This window comes from Pantherophis guttatus, chromosome 9, assembly GCF_059756535.1.
Source record: "Pantherophis guttatus breed Tessera chromosome 9, ASM5975653v1, whole genome shotgun sequence".
Lineage (NCBI taxonomy): Eukaryota > Metazoa > Chordata > Lepidosauria > Squamata > Colubridae > Pantherophis > Pantherophis guttatus.
Window position 1 is genome coordinate 31,958,084 of NC_142071.1, and position 10,433 is coordinate 31,968,516.

General features: G+C 46.5%; 1 long non-coding RNA gene across 1 annotated transcript; it reads right to left on the minus strand.

Moving 5' to 3' along the window:
• Window positions 1-5,316: 5,316 nt before the first annotated feature.
• LOC132712660 (uncharacterized) lies at window positions 5,317-7,274 on the minus strand. Its single transcript, XR_009623324.2, has 2 exons — window positions 7,152-7,274; window positions 5,317-5,788 (listed from the first exon to the last, which is right to left on the minus strand). It is a non-coding gene; the product is annotated as an uncharacterized LOC132712660 (long non-coding RNA).
• Window positions 7,275-10,433: the final 3,159 nt, after the last annotated feature.

A 10,433-nucleotide genomic window follows, 5' to 3' on the forward strand; every position in this document is an offset into this window, starting at 1 on the left:
GATCCCAGAGCATGGAGGTGGGGGGGTGGGGGTAGAGGGAAGATCGTCAAGTCCTGGGTGGGAATGGAGGATGACTTGACAATGGGCATCTTATCACCTATACAGGTGCAGTTCCTCAAATTCCCATAGAAGATTACAGGGGCCTAAGAATGTAATGGCAAAAGCAGTCAATAATTCAAGGGTTATTGATTGAAGCCAGCTCTATTCTTCTTTTTTAATTTATATTTTATCCAATTTTTTTCTCCATGTGTTTTATTTTTTTATTCATCTGAAGACTTGAGAGTTTTCTGCCCTGACAAAGGCAGCTGCTGGAGAAGATTGGATCCTATTCAACTTATTATTTTTTTTCTCTTTTCTTTAAATTGCCAGAGAAATTTATATAGTGGTTATGAAAGTGCAGGAGGGAAGGTGACAGAAAGAAAAAGAAAAAAGCTGAGGGGAGAAGAGAGAAGTTCTATATAAAGTGGTCACAGCTGATGCCTCTCACCCTCCGTCCTTCAAATACCCGAGCAGTTCCTGGGACCAGAGCAGAGTTTTGTGATGCCTGTTCTGCACAAGGTCACCGAAGTGAGCAGGGGCGTTCTGGAGGATTGGGGTTCTGGAATCTAGACATCCTGTTGGGAGTACACTTTTTCTCCTGTAGGGCCTTCCTTTAAAAGGGGAATCATTCTGAGCAGATGAACTACATTCAACACTGTCCCTCACAGCTTAAATTTATTGGGGAAGATTCAGAAAGCTGCAGCAAAACTCTTTGGAGCAACCCCAAATAGGAGCTATGGAGATTCTCAGTCATCCAGGTCATGGTTGTCCCAAAAGTCAACTGGACTTGTTTTTCCTTGAAAACCTTTTGCTTCTCATCCAAAAAGCTTCTTCAGTGACAAAGCTTCTTGGATGAGAAGCAAAACATCTTCAAAGAAAAATGAAGTCCAGTTGACTTTTGAAAAAGCACCTTTGGGACACCCAAATCGGGGGGTTTGGAAGCTTGGGCATCACTGCAGGGACCAACCGGGTTTCTACTTCAACTGGAGAAGGCTCTTCTCAAAAGGATCCAGGCAAGCAGGAGGATGAATCTGGATAAGAGATTCTCAACTGTCCTTCAAAGTAATTAGAGCTGCAAAGATCGAGAGAGAGAGAAATTGGATGCAGATTTTAACAGATGGTAAATATTGGTGTTTTACAGGAAAGACAAGTTCGACTGAATAAGAAACAGTCCCAATATTTAATTTTGGCAGAAACCAAATGGCCTGCTCTATTCAGTTTCTCTTTCTTTCTGTATCTAGTAACCCTTTGATCTTCTGTAGCAGAAATGGTCGGTTTAATACTCTTCCAGGGATTAACCCTGAGGTTTCTCATACCCGAAGCAGATGCTTTGCCCCTCAGCTCTTCGTCATCACTCTGAAGCCACGTTGCTATGGAAGCACTCTTTAGAGAGCCAGGACAGGCAGAAGGGCCCACCTGAGCATTGTATCCGTGGCCAGGTGGGCTTGTGGCCTCAGCATGCATGGCGTGGTCATCCGCCACTGAGTCTTCCTTGCCTTTGGAGCCCTACAGACCCCTCCAAGCAACAGACTGGAGGGGCAGGGGCTCCTGTTTTCCCAAAGCCCTGATGGACAATTAGAAGACTTCTAAAAACTTGGTCCTATTCTACTCCTGTTCTGGGCCCACAAAACCCAGAATCACCCAGGTTGAAAAGCACCACTCTAGAACCTAGGAGAAGGCTTCCTCTGCACTGCCTGGGAGGCAGAGTGTGTCAAAGCCAATTAAAACTAGGACAGAGCATGTCAAAGTGTGCCAAGGCAGAGAATATGCCAAAGCCTTTACTGCTGTGGCTCCCACATTGTGGAATCTTCTCTCCCTGTGATGAAGTTGACCTCACCCCTTCTGGGCTTCCAAAGATCCTTCAAGACCTGGTGATGCCAGCAGGCCTGGGGGCCCCCAGGGGACGGGCAAATTAGTCAGATGGCTCTGTTGGGAATTAATATTGGCAATGGGTTTAGGTATCTATTAATTGTTTTGCCACCCAAGATTGCCTCTTTTGTGAGATGGGCAGCTGTAAAAATTAGACAAATAAATACAAATAAATATCATCATAGAAAAAAGGCTGAATTTAATGTAACAAGGACCCAGAGATCTTTCCTGCCCCAGGTTCCCCAGTCCCAGAGGCAGGGTTTACTGACTTCTTACTGGCTTTCAGGCTGCAACTGGGACCACCATCTGCCTGCCCCTTGCCGAAGGAGCTCTCTTGGCCCAGCGCTCCCCCGTCTCTCCTGCCATTCCCAGCCAAGAATGCAAAACCCGCCTTCAGGTGCCAGCCTGTTTTCCTGGTGCAATCTTTTCTGGTTACTGATTCTCAAGTTTTGTTTCACAAAATCCTGGCTCTCGGTGTTGCGCCTTGGGGGAGGTGGTATCCAGCCATTGTGGAGGAGTAGACTTCCTTGTGCCCAGCCTCTGCCAGCTGGCACCTTCCCAATCAGACGTCGCTCCAATCCGATGGGTGATGAGGTTGGTGGCAGATTGAGCCAAGCTTTGCTTGCCTCCGAGACGGGCTGCGTTGTTGGAATTCCTGCCGAACACTTTTCCTTCTTGTTCCTTTTGTGGCGTTTAATTAAATATCTGTTTGTCTAGAGTCAAACACTGACAGCTCTGAAACCTCCAATGATTTATCAATAAACACAATGAGATAATTGCTCCAATGCTCATCTGACCTTTCCACAGCGCACAGCGAATGGAAGCGGACCATTCTCTCCAGCTTCCCTCTTCCTGCTGAAGCTTCTTAGCTCTGATTGATGCCTCCTCATTAAGTGTATTAAAAGATGGTGAAATATCACTGGGCACTTCGACAGATTTTAAAAGAAGTCTCTCTCTCTCTCTCTCTCTCTCTCTCTCTCTCTCTCTCTCTCTCTCTCTCTCTCTCTCTCTCTCTCTCTCTCTCTCTCTCTCTCTCTCTCTCTCTCTCTCTCTCTCTCTCTCTCTCTCTCTCTCTCTCTCTCTCTCTCTCTCTCTCTCTCTCTCTCTCTCTCTCTCTCTCCGGATACCTGCAATGGCGGAAGAGAGGTGAGGTCGAGGTTTAATGACCTGGCAAGGATTAAAGAGAGAAGTCAAACTCCTCGCTCTGTTTTCCTCTGCCTGACCTTGGAACAGGGAGGCGGAGGGGGTGTTAGCTTTCCCACCAATTGATTGTACCGCCACTCCCATGTGTTTCTCTGCTCTGCGAGAAAGGGTTTCAATCAAGGCCTGTGTAAAGGCCATTTTGCTGCCCAGGCCTGGGTTTCACTGTTAGACAAACAACTGGTCAGAGGTCAAGTGCTTCAGTTAGATATCTGACCCACTGTGTCCCAGAGATCCAAGGCCTGTAACACCTGTTCAATCAATAAACTTACAACCAGTATGGATGGAAGGTTAAAAATTTGTTCCCTACCAGTGTTATTCAACCTTGGCCGCGTTAAGAGGTGTGGACTTCAACTCCCAGAATTCCCCAGCCAGCCGCTGCTCCATACCATACTGATATTCCGAATGTAAATGTTTGTGCAAAGGGCCTTCTGGCTATTATTTCAGCATCCTACCCAAGCAGAGAATAGGGTCTGCCACAGAGAAGCATTGAGGGATGAACCTCAGCATCAAGACATCCTGTTCATCCCTGCCTTTCCAACCCTTCAAGGTTTAAACGTCAAACATTTAACCCCAGTTTATACCCCAAAACACTCATTGATACATACAAATTAGATTTCAAGGGTAACATCTAGCATGTTGGTCTCTGTACATTTCAATTTTATTATGCAACTGAGTTATTCCCAGAAGCCGACCCACATCCAGTTCTTGCACATGAAAACATTTGTGTTCACGTGGACCATTTCTAGTTCAGGGTTATTCTGGGCTCGGTTTACATATGAAGCCGCTCTCAGAAACTACCCCAGGACTGCAAAAAGAAAGATCCAAATATATGAAATTACTTACAGAATGATAGCACTAATGAAGACGAGTGGAACATCGTTCCCAACATGGGAACTCCGAGAGCTTTATTACTTATAAATAAATAATTTATCACTTCTCTTACTGGCTCTTCTCCCGCGGTGCTTGCCGCATGTGAGGCACAGGAGGGGCCTAAAAGTACTTAGCAGACTCCTGGATTATAAACAATTAAAACTTTATTGATTTATTGATGTATTGGCTTCCTTGTTTATGTTACTTACAACCCACCCAAATCCTAAGGGAGACCCGGTAACATATCAAAGGGGGGAAAAAAGGAACTGCAGCAATAAATAGCTAAATCAAAATCACACCGCAGGAACAAATAATCTGGGCTACACAAGTTGTTTCCTATTCGAAGGCACAAAATTCCATGCTTATATACAGGATGGCAGTTCAGATTGCACAAACTCCCTTCTTTTTTCCTACTTTCTTGTCTTTCCTGCACCCAACGACTTTCTCTTCTACTTGCTTCTCTCTGTGTCTTTTTACATTTTTCTGCTCCACCTGCTGCCCCTGAATCTTTCTCTCACTGCAGCAAAATGTGGCTGATCTCTACTTTCCATTTCTGGTGAAGGTCCCACCACCAAATCTTTCCCTGGACTGGTGACTTTTAAAGGGATGGGGCCAGTGGTAAAATCCAATTTTTTTTACTACTGGTTCTGTGGGTGTGGCTTGGTGGGCGTGGTGTGGTTTGGTAGGCATGGCAGGGGAAGATCTGCAAAATCCCCATTCCCACCCCACTCCTGGGGAAAGGATACTGCAAAATCCCCATTCCCACCCCACTCTGGGGCCAGCCAGAGGTGGTATTTGCTGGTTCTCCAAACTACTCAAAATTTCCGCTACCGGTTCTCCAGAACCTGTCAGAACCTACTGGATTTCACTCCTGGATGGGGCCAAGGACAGTGCAATGTCAGGGGGATCTAGCCAGACACGGGACTCTTTCTGCATGGAAAGTGAGGTGCACAGCGTTGCTTCCTGGGAGGCAGAAGAACAAGGCAGGCACAACCTCAGGATCAGCCACAGACGTTGCAAGGAAGCCCAGCTTAATGGAATTATCCATTTCACTTCCTCCTTTAATGGAGCCCAGCCCCGCCAATTAGCACAGGGCTGGATCTCCTCATTAACTCCATCCATGGAACCAAAGGCTTTGCTGACGGTTATGTGCACCTTCCAAGATGAAGAATTGGCGAAGGATCCATGCAACCTGATGTATCGTGTCTGGAGAAGGGAGAGAAAATAACGAAGCAGCCCAAAAAAAAGGCTGCTCTCCCATTTCAAATCATGACACCGTCTTCATTTCTTAAAATTATTTCAGCCGTGGTGGCAACAAAGCCAGAAAAGCATACATTTGATCAATTGTTGTTTATTGTAAATCTAAATAGACTTTAAAGTAGGAGAGGGAACAAAGAGAGGACATCTTGTGAAGTTGGAATGCATCCAGTTCAAACTCCAGGGCTGTCCTTTGTTATCGGGAGTGTTCTCAACTTCAATCGTCTGAATGTTGAAAAAGCCTTTACAACTCAGAAATGCCTTTTGATGCATGTTAGATTTCAACTGCCTCCATTCACAACCGGAGTTTGGCAGGAATGTTGACTAGTAGGTGTGGGAGATGAATGCCTTTGTGTCTTCTGTAATTTCCCGCTTTCACAAAAGCTTCAACCCGAGGGATTTCATGCAAAACTCGGTTAGCCTAAACAAAAATAGCCATCCTCTGCAGCAGATTCAGGAGGGAGGGGTGAGTTCGAGGCCACGTGAAGAGACTGGTCACCTTCCCACCTGTGTGTTGGTCCCCTCAGAGGCCATGAGGACGGAGCCTTCTCTGTGAGAGGAGATGGCAGGTGAGACACACCCGAGATGCCCCAAAAGTCTCTGGAAAACTTTTACTCCTCTCCTTTGATTATTAATCTTTTCTTTCCCTCCTAGGATAGCGTCTGCCTCTGTTAATTGTTTCTAGGTTCATAATATAATGAAAAACAGTCTTCTGTGCCCAAGGCACCTTTTAATTATACAACAGCGCAGGTGAAACCACTTGATACTTCCCCTCTCCCTCTTACCCTGCCTAGTAATTAAGGAAGGCCAGGCTTTCTCTCTAGGGGATGCGGTCAAATTCACTGTTGCCAAACAATCAAGTGGAGCCTGGATGTGACGTGCCCATCATTTCTTGAAGGGACAACAGGAAGGGGGGGCTAATTCAAGTGACAGGGACCCAGAGGAAGTCAGAAAGCAAGATAACTGAAGAGGACCATTCCGAAAAGAACATCGCTGAAGGAATGCAGAAAGCCAGGGAGAGAGATCAGAGGACGGGGTCAAGGGATGATTATTTTAGATCCAGGAAAGGGCCCAATGGATCGCTGGCATCTCCTTGATCGAATGTCTCCACCCCCTGCACAAAATGCTGAAGGTTGTCTCGTGTTCTCCAGCCACCTGGAATGAGCAAGAGGGACGTCTGTCGTGGCTGCATCTGTGAAATGTTGGTGTGTTGCTCATGCTATTTACTGATTATTACTATCAAAATACTGTCTCTTGGCACTGATTACAATTACACTTTGAAATGTGCATTTTACGTTTAAAAAAACCTCCTCCTCTGCTAGCTTCTCTGGCTCTTTTCCACCAATTGGTCCACCTGCTGGTGTTATTTCAAGTTTACGAACATGGTGCGCAGAGGGCATGAATAAAGGAGACAGAAAATCAAAGTGGGAAACTTGCCAAGCGCATTAGAGCAGAATCCCTGCTCGACAGACCTCAGCAAAAGAGCCTCCTGGAAAGAGCCCTGCCTGGAATCTCAGGAGCCCCGGGGCCCCACCGTTGGCGGACTGACTTCAGCCCTGGGCTGAAGGGGCAGCCGTTTCATTCCGCAGAAGGAGCCTTCCCAGCTCCCTCCTGCCTGTGGGAAAGGCTGCCGAGAGGGATTCCACTCCAGAGAGCGAGTGGAGCAAGTGGGCGGCCACAAGAAATCTATTGCCACTGCTCCCACAGCATCGATGGCATGAGAAACCTCCTCCCACTGAACCCCCTTTGGTGGTCCTGAAGGCACCTTTCTGACAAGCATCCCTCAGAACTGATGGCCGACTTTTTTGTCTCGTAGGCACAAGCACAGGAACTGTAAACCTCTTTCTAGAGCTCCATTAGCAGAAAGCTGGTGAGATACTTCCCCTCCTCAACCTGGTGCCCTCTTTTCAAACCTGTCTTATTGATATAAATCCTCCAAGAAGAAAAGCAGCAATTTGTCTTTTTTTCTCCCCACTCTGCAGATGGAAAAGGTGGACCTTCAGAGGCCTATCCAGAGCCTTGTGAAACATATTCTATGATGATGATGATGATGATGATGATGATGATGATGATGATGACAATGACAACACTGGCAGTATTACTGACAAGGTGCAGTGCCACCATTTCCCTGCCTGATCACCACCAGATGTCTATTTCTGCTTCATCTTCCATCCTGGCCAAATCAATAATCAAATCTATTCCAAGTGCTTGGCTTTTGCTTCAAAATTTCCATTTGGCTTGTACAGTCATTCAAAATAAAATATTTAGAGGACAGAAGACCTGCAGAGCTCAACTTGTGTGTTTTGGGTTTTGTGCAAATAATTAGACATCACAGCCCTTCTCTGGGCTCTAGTTAGAGCCGTTCCTTGCTTTCTCGCGCCCCCCCCCCTCAGCACAGCTCCATTGGGAAGGGAGCCCCGCTTATGGAAATAATGAAGCTAACCATGTCTTACAAATTGTCTGGGCTGCGCTCTGAAGTTGCTGGTGTTCAAAGAAATTTTTCCCAGAAGATCTTGCGGAGGAAGAAGGGGTTAATCCCTGCATTCACATTTTCTTCCAGACTTGAAATCCATCACGCAAAGATGGAGCCATGGAGAAGAACAACCACAGAGAGGAAGAGCCCGGGTTTTTTTTAGGAGTTGGTGGAGTGAGGGTCATTCAGAGCTCACATCCCCCTTTTGTGGTGAACTGAGAAGCTGCCAGTCCAATCCCTTAGGGAAGAAAAACCCTCAAAAGTAAAGGTACTTTTACGGAGAGATGCTGGTTGCAGTAAAGTCAGACGGAATCTGAGTTTCCCATGCAAGAAGACACAAACTATTTCCTTCCGTCTTGTCCGTCCCCCCATGACGAGTCCAAACCCAGCCAATGCGATGCTGCCAGGATGTTTTGGGAACACTGAGGCATTTCAGCTGGTAACTTTCCACACTCAGGACAAACGGCCTTCAAGATGCCTTGGCACCACCGGTCCCTCAGTGATCTGCTTTTCCTCAGCTGTCACTCCCCCCCCACACACACACACACCTGAATTAACCCACACAAAAATGCATACAAGTTTATTGCTACCCATTTGGTTTTCCCCCAAAAAAACCCCAGCCCTTTGATGGCAGGATGCCAGCGCAGTGCCAAGGCAAAGATGGTGGACCTGACAGTATTCCTCCCCCAAACTAGCTAGCTCCAACAGATTGCATATTCGTCATGAGATGTTCTGTTCTTTTCTGTCTTAACTTCTGCCTGACTTATGGTGACACATGAACAAGGTGAATTACACAGTAGCGTAGTCCACGAGTTCAGCAATGCATGACTTAATGCAGGTGTCTCCAAACTTGGCAGGTTTAAGACTTGTAGAGTGCAGCATGCTGGCTGGGGAATTCTGGGAGTTGAAGTCCACAAGTCTTAAAGTTGCCAAGTTGAGAGAGCCCTGCCTTGGTGCAAAGTAGGTGCTTCACCCACTGGGCCTTCCCACCCAAGTAGTTTCCAGGTCTACAGAGTTTCTTGGCCTCATAAGATCGTAGGAGAAGCAACCTCAACAAGTGTTGGGAGAGGACCTTCTTCTCTGTCCTCAGGGTGTGCTGCCTTTACCTACCTCTCTGCCGGGAGGTTCCCTACCCAAAGGTAGACTCTCAGCACGGCTCCAATGGAACACCTGGCTGTTTATTGTACAGAAATCCCCTGGGAACCTGGCAGCTTTTCCAGGTGCATCATTCTTCCTCCACCCACAGGCTACAAAACAGGAAAGGCTAAGCATGGAAGCACAAGGGGACAATCACCTGGGCCTCCCTTTCGCCTTCACTGACGTGCTTCTTTCTGATGCCCAATAGATTTGCATGGGTGTCAGGAAGCATTTTCTGCCCATAATAGTGATGGGGACAAACTCTTCCCCGCAAGCCACTTAGTCAGTGCATCAGTTCCACAAAGATGTGATTAAAATAATAATAAATTAACTAAAAAAGCCACCAACAACACCCCATTTCAGGTGTGAAACAGCTTTAAGATAACTAATTATTTACACAGCTTGGTGCTGCATCTGTGGCTGTATTTTTGATAAATATTTTGAGCATGTTTGAGCTTGAAAATTAACAGAAACCTGAGCGATGTCACTTTAGAATTCTACATCGATATTCACTTCTCAGGATTGTTGCCCTGCCGACTCCGGATGGCTGGAGGTGGCAGCCGAGGGCAGAAGAGGAACAAATGCTGTTCTGGTACACAGTGAGTGCGTTGCTGAATAGCCTGTTTTCACACCGAGACACGCACAAGGCTAATCCTCCTTTGCAGTAAAGCCTTAACTTTGCTGCTTGGCTGGATCACCTGCTGGCCAGGCCTGGCACTAATAAGAAATCCAGAGAGCTCCTCTTCCACATGGCCCAATTTCAGATTTCCCACAAATGTCAAGTACAGGAAATCAAGAAGTTTAAATGAATATATGGGTTTATTGCATGCTCTCTACAAAAAACTGAACTACTAGTGGTCAAGGCAAATTGGCGGTAGATAAGGGTCAACGGAGCTCAAGGTGAGCTGGACTTAGATCTCTTGTTGCCATGAAGGGACTCAAGACTGATGACATGCTTGACCCCTCCCTCAGCCTGGTCATTTCCTACACAAATTTGGAATTGTGTCAGTAGATCCACCATCAGGATTGACAAACAATTTTCATTGGTGTGCTGAAACTGGAACTTTGGGTTCATGGTTTATATTTGTAGGCATCCCTAAGGTTTGAGTCATATCTTCCTTTTGGGAGCTCACGAATGCCTTCAAAGCTATCCCCACAACAACAATCCTATGAAATAGGTTGGACCGAGGGAGAATGATTGTGGCTGAGGGTGCATCTGAACCTGGTTCTCTTCAGTCCCAGTTTGACATGTTAAGTCTTATTGCATCCCTTCACGAATTCCTTTCCTTCCATCCTTATAAAAGAATCTAAGATTTTTGAGAAGCTGCAGGAAAAAAAGGTTTTTTCCCCCATGGCTGAAGGGTAGACTTTCTAAGCTTCTCTCTGCTACCAAACCAGGAAAGGATCAACATAACAGATCAATTCTCCCGTCTCTTGCTGGGGTAGCAAGGCTAAAGACAAGCTCTCAGGCATCTCCTTGCCAAATAAATGCTGGTGGTGTGCAAGAACTTTGCCCTTCTTTGGCCTATGGCGTTCCTTCTTGCCAACGCCTGGCTCAACCGGCAGCCTCAAGCCCTTCGCTAGA